Here is a 6,906-nt window from a genome sequence, read left to right on the forward strand (position 1 = left end):
AGTCCTCGCCGGCGCGCCCCGCCGCCACCCGCCCCAGATCCGACCGCAGCGGGGAGGAGAGGTCCCGCCGCCACCACCGCCAACCGAGCTTTGCCCGGCGGCGGCGGGCAAGAGAGCGAGGCGAGGGCTTGGTGGCGCGAGGGTTCCCCCCTGGTCGCCGCGCAGGGGCGACCCGGTGGGAGAGAAGGGGAGAAAAATGGTTGGGTCACCAATTTCTCTTCTTCCTCACCATGTTCGATCTTCTCTTCTCCAACTGCCCCCATGGACCACTGACCGGACCGCTAGTCACCACCGCCCGCAGCCAGCGATCGCCGTCTTGCCCTCCCTTGAACTGCCGTCCACCGCAGTGCTATTGTCGCCCGCGGTCATGGCCAGTTTTTTTTCCGGCGAATCTGCACCATCCCTAAGATATACTACCCATAGGGCTTCTCTGACGAGCTTCGTCTGTCTCTTCCGGCGAGCTCCTTCCTTCCCATCGTTCGTTTCATCCTTCACGCGAAATCAACTAATCCAAATTCTAAATTCAGGCGGTTTACATATAACTATCGTGCTTACTACTTTATGGGACGGAGGGAATACTAGACAGCAGCCGCGAGGAAGCTCTTGACGAAGCCAACTCATAACACGCAAGTATACACAAGGTAACGTATACGTACCGGGCATGAACAGGAACAGGCGCAGCTACTCGCGAATATGGCATCGGGACCAGGCAACCGAATGAACTTATTGCGGCGACCAGGTCTATGGATCGATCGAACCACGCTAGCCGCTGCGTGCTGACCGGACGCAAGTCGGTCAACTGGGATGTGACCCAGAAGCAAAGCCGTACGTGCGTACTCAAAAAGGCTGTGGAACGACGGGAGAACGGTCGTTTTCGTGTGCCCTATGCCGGCTCAGTCAAGAAGTTGACGAGACGCAGAGCGCTGGAGCCGTTTTTCCACGCAGCAATGTTTGAACCTCGACAAGGTGATCAACCAAGGAGCCCACTGTTGACGTGACCGGATGCATGCATGCATCCACCGCAGTGCAGTTCAGACTGATGGTTGGTTGTTCACAGGAGTGCTCGCCCCAACTGTTGAGTTGTGCATGTCGTATGCATGGCATGGGCAGCAGCAAATGGCCCACCCGATCGACCTGTGTACGTTACTGCTGGCTTTGTACGTACCCTGTAGCTCCCGGATGGATAATACTAATACATATACCAATACTCTTGTGCAACTTTTTTTTCCTTCCAATTATTGCACCATGTCTCACGTGTACTTTGGATTTTTCCTATAGCTTGTTTTAATCAATTCTACTACTACTGCCACCCAAATGTTTTTCCCTTGCTCCAGGAAAGGTGGCCATCCGTTCAGAAAAAAGAGGCAAAGGTGGCCACAATCATCGTGGCCCACCTGATTGAGGAATGAACGATCGATCGGGAAGAGCACAAGGATTCACTCAACTCGAGCAGCTCCAAATCACTCTCTGCCTCTGATAGCCTATCTGCTTTTCCGCTTTCAGCTATCAGATTACCGATTGGAAGGGTGCCGCCCAAAGTCAGCAGACCACCTAACCCTGCCAGGCGGCCTCGATTTCTTTGTTGTATCTTGAACGTCCAAAGATTCCACCTAGCCACCTCTGGTAGGCCTAATCAGCGTGCTGGTTTTGCCTTCTCACGGGCCGGGTCGGCATCCCGATCACCGTGTCACGCAATACCCAATCGGCGAGAAGAAAAGTTGATAAGCGTGCGTGCATCCCAGTCACTACAGAGAGATAGAGAAAATGATGCCTCAGTAGTTATAATGTATTTACCTGTATGAATTCCACTCAAGACAGCTCGCAGTTTCCAGTTTCAGTAGTTCAAGCAGTGAACAGTGCTATGGTTTCACTCTGAACTTTTGACATCCCACTCTAGAGTGCAGGCAGCACACAGTTTTCAGTTTCAAGCAGTGGACAAAGTGCTATGGTTTCACTCTGAACTTTTGACTCTGCAGTTATACATGGTTCAACTTTCTTGTTGGAGGCACGGCACTCTAGTAGACTTGAGAAGGACCGATGCTTGCAAGTGAACCAAAGTACTGGTCAGTTTGCCAACCGGCCCAATAAATTCTCGTAACAGTGGGCATAGATCATGCAGCACGCCGGCGTCGCCGAGGAAAATGCAACCTGACATCTCGAAAGGAAACTAGAGGCTAATCTACATGGGTGAGGATAAGATCTCTAAAGATCTCCAAATTCCCATCCTGTCCCATGTTCTTCCCCGTCATACGACTCCGCTCGCCTTTACTTGACAGCTTGATGGGGTGCCATTTCATCATCCAGCATGTACAGTCAATATGAAGGAGCAACTTTGGTTCAGTGGCCTGCATTAGAGATGTTCCCACAAGTATTCTTCCATATAGCCATATTGTCTATGCGTCGACGTATCGAGAAGGTTGCATCCTAGAATGCCACATCATCTAGTCATCAGGCATCATATCTTGGCCGTCATCTGCAAAAGGGTACTCACAACTGGTGACGGACGGAAATTAGATGCCACAAGGATAACATATCGTGTCAGGGTATTTGGCTTGTTAGTTCTTGCTGTTCAAAGATAAGATTGCCGATTTGCCGCGTATTGTGAAGGAATGGATGAGAAGTGAAGATGTTTGGACCATATGATCGACTCAAGTGGCAAAGAAAACCAATGGCACCACCAACAAACAAGATCAGCAGGTCCAAGGAACCTACCCCTCATGGAGAAACTCATGTGTCAAATTCAAATTTCCCATTTGTCTCGGACCACGAAACATATTCAGGCACGCCTCCTCACCTTAAAATAGTATTTTGAGGCCAAAAACATACCCCGAAGTAACTTTGAGACAAGCAAATTGAACGAACAGGTTTAAGTTTACCATTAGGCCATAAGGCCCATTACACCCACTATGAAACATGAACAGAAACCATTGTATCTGTTATGATTTTAGCTGTACAGATCTTGCAAGTGCGTGTAAATTGCACATAACTATGATATTTACGAACTCCATCTTTGTTGGATCAATCAACTATGTATGGAGACCATTCTAAACATAACCTTCACCTGCAAATGTATCAATACGGTGGCACATATATTCTCAAAGGTACTATTTGATCGGGATTAAACAGCTTGGCACCTTGGAAAAAAGAAACATCAAAGAGAGCATATAAATTAGAGAAAAGTAGATGATCACAGAACATTCAGAAAAACTAGTGAATGCTCATAAATTCAGATATTGGATGAGTATCCAATCAATACATGCAGGAGATATGATCATTCTTCTCCAAAAGACATCAAAATATCTCTAAAAACTACAGGACATGAAAGACTATTTATATTCCAAAGACTCAAATGATCTCTGCAAACTAAAGACAAACCCAGTTCAGGTGGGTATGTATTGAATAACTCGCGGAAGCTGACACAAGAATCGAAGATGAGTATTACTAAGACCTTTTTTTAGAATGAAGATACCAGCGGCATCGGGCTTTAAATTAATAAAGCTACGAAACGGCAGAGTCACAAACACCAACAAGGTCTCAGACGCACACAGCAACAGAAACGAAAACAGGGGGTTCCAACAAGTGACATAACAAGGCAAGCGCCACCCCGAGCACACAGGTTACTAAGACTTGCATGCCTTCTCCAACATATCTGCTACGATAGTCTCCTCCAAATTATCTCTAGATAGAAAGTCAAATAATCAATGTTCAATAGGACGAGGTTTGTTATTGAAAACGGTGCTAGTACACGTTTCTGGGAGGATACTTGGCTTGGCGACTCACCCTTGGCCATTCAATATCCGTCTTTATATCGTATTGCTCAACGACGTGAGATGTTCGTTGCAACTGTATTTCAATCTATCCCCCTTAATATTCAGTTTAGACGATCGCTAGCGGGCAATCGTTGGGAAGAATGGCTCCATCTAGTTAGGAGACTCATGGAGGTTCAATTTTCTGACCAACCCAATGAATTACGCTGGAAGCTGACTAGGTCTGGAGTATTTACAGTTAAATCAATGTATATTGATGTTATTAATTCGAACTCCATTCCAACTTCCAAGAATATCTGGGATGTCAAAGTTCCTTTGAAAATAAAAGTGTTTATGTGGTTTTTCCATAAACAAGTTATTTTAACAAAAGACAACTTGATAAAGCGTAATTGGACAGGACCTACTAGGTGTAGTTTCCGTGATCGGGATGAGACGTTAAGCACCTCTTTCTTGATTGCCCGTTGGCCAAAGTCCTTTGGCGGACGGTCCACATTGCTTTTAATATTACTCCACCGAATTCTGTCAACGCATTATTTGGGACATGGCTTAATGGGATTGAGTCTGACTTAGCAAGACATATTCGGGTTGGAGTTTGCGCTTTGTTGTGGACTATCTGGAATTGCAGAAATGATTTGGTTTTTAACAGAACATCATGTATTCATTTTTTGCAGGTTATTTTCCGAGCCACGGCAGTGATCCGTTCGTGGTCGCTACTCACTCCGATGGAGGCTAGGGAGCATTTGGTTACTGGATCTATCCATTGGAAGATGGTAGCTCGGGATATCTTCAACCGGTTTGGATGGCGGTCATGTAATAGGATATGCAATTAGTTTACCTATCTATTTTTAGCCAGCCGGTTATGGCGGCTTCTCTTGGCTAGTTTGTGTCTCTAGCCTTTTAGGCTCTGTGTGAGCTGTCTTTTCTTTTTTTAAGTTGGAGACGTTGGAACCTTGTTGGCACTTTTTGTTTTTTGGTTAATAAGATGGCCGTAGAGGCCGGGGAACCCCCCTTTTCGAAAAAAAAATCTCTAGATAGAAAGTGGAAACTGAAGCATACACTACTTCGTCTCAGGTGGCTACATGTTAACTAAGCCATCTATTATAACCCAGGATGGACACACTAAAATTTGAGAAGCTTCATAACTCTCTCCAAGATATTTACTGAGGCAGCAGGGCATGATTTCTTGAGGTGCACATACCCTTGCCTTGCCAACACATCATCCAATCTATTTGAAGACATGATAAATTCAGCACAAGCATCTTTTAGCCTGCTACAGTGATGCTGATCAGCTAGAGCAGACGTGGTTGCCACAATCTGAACATCAAGAGTTTTGCAAAGAATGTCTTCACACATCATCTTCATCCTTTCTATTGCATACCGATCTGCAGCCGCTAGTAAGTGCCTAACAATTTCCTTTTTCTCTTCGTCATCAAGTTTGCCCATGGAAGGCAATAGATCTGTGTAGATAACGTGAAGTAATGCCTTAAAAACAGCAGGCTGCATGTCTTCGGCTGTTATGTTCTGTCCACACTAGCCTCTCATCGGTCCATACAGCTCTGCCTTGAAGACTGGAGACCGCGTTGCGAGCACAATCTTATGTGCAGGAAAAATCTCACCTTCAACCTCGAATGTCACATCTGCTTCCTTAGCCGCCTCTAGCAATTTTCCGAAATTTTCTGCCAAGTCTAAGGATGGCATCTGGACCTCAGCTGTTATCGCGGCGTTCACAACAAATCGCTCCTTGATGACAGTTAGATCACACTCAATTACAAGACGGTCATCCCGCAGATAAGCCGACTCCTCCAGCTCACTCTTCTTCTTAAAACTTGGAGCACCCCAACAATAACTGGTCCCAATCCCACTGGTTAACAAATTTTGAATACAATGAACAATTTTTGAATTAAATGATTTTTTTATTTTTTGAACTTGATGAACAAATTCTCAATTCAAGACACTTTTTGAAAATCGGATGAACTTTTTTAAACATGGATGATTTTTTTAATTTGATGAACATTTTTAAAATTATGGTGAACAAATTTTGAATACGGTTCACAAATTTTGAATTTCATGAACATTTCTTGAATTAAGTGAACAAAAAATGTTCACAAAAACGAGAAAAAGAAAAAAAACAAAGAAGAAAAAAGGAAGTGAAGAAGAAACTAAAACGAAATGAAAAAGCAAAAAAAACTGAGAAAGGAGAAAAAAAGGAAAACGAAAACTCGGTTTCGGACATGATGTACCTAGGCCTGCCAACTTATATGCAGCAGGGCGTGGGGGGAGGTACCTGTGCGGTCGCTTTGCAGCGACTTACGTGTCGAATAGGAGCTGCCCGCTACATCGATCGCCCGGGGTGGCGGCTGAGCTGGGTGTGGGCCGGCCACGAGTTCATCTCTGTCGTGACTGGCACTGAGACGCAAAGCAGGGCAACATCAGGACGGCCACCTCACAGTTCAAGATGTACATCAACAATTTCTCCCTCGACGAGCATAGCGACCTCCAAGATGCCGATTGACTTAGCATCAGTGTGCCAGGCTACACGTGTAGCAACACCACCAATGTGCCTGCGACGAGGTCCAAGGTGGACAAGGAGTGGCACGAACAAGTTCTGTGTAAGCATTTTATTATTTCTTCTTGCCATATCTAAATAATGTTCAAAAAATGTGATCTGTAGAATATAACGTCAACACTATTATGAGGTGGACAGGGGGGCTTTGCCCCCCCCCCCCTCACACTTCATCACGTTGTATTTAATAGCTGTTTATAGTTTAGTGCATGTATCTTATAATTATCATTTGCATCATCAGACGGCTTCAGTTTCCTTTTTGTCCGAGCTTGAACATCCAAAGATTCCACCTTAGCTAGCTCTGATAGGCCTAATAACGTGGTGGTTTCGTCTTCTCGCGAGTCGGCATCCCAATACCCATCGGCTAGAAGTTCATAAGCGTGCGTGCATCCCAGGCACACGGTAGAGAAAAGGCTGCCTAGTCTTTTTCAAGTATTTACCGGCATGAATTATTCTAGAGATATTATTACGAGTTTCGATTGTTGAAGCAACAAATTAAAAGCATCGTTGTGGTTTCACCCTTCACTTTGTCTCTGTGGTAAAAGTTTCAACGTTCCTGTTGCAATTGCAGTGGCG

General features: G+C 45.3%; 1 pseudogene; it reads right to left on the bottom strand.

Moving 5' to 3' along the window:
• Positions 1-4,834: 4,834 nt before the first annotated feature.
• The window catches only part of LOC119358001, a 5,703-nt pseudogene continuing 3,631 nt past the window's right edge, over positions 4,835-6,906 (bottom strand).

Source organism: Triticum dicoccoides, chromosome 2A (genome assembly GCF_002162155.2).
Source record: "Triticum dicoccoides isolate Atlit2015 ecotype Zavitan chromosome 2A, WEW_v2.0, whole genome shotgun sequence".
NCBI lineage: Eukaryota > Viridiplantae > Streptophyta > Magnoliopsida > Poales > Poaceae > Triticum > Triticum dicoccoides.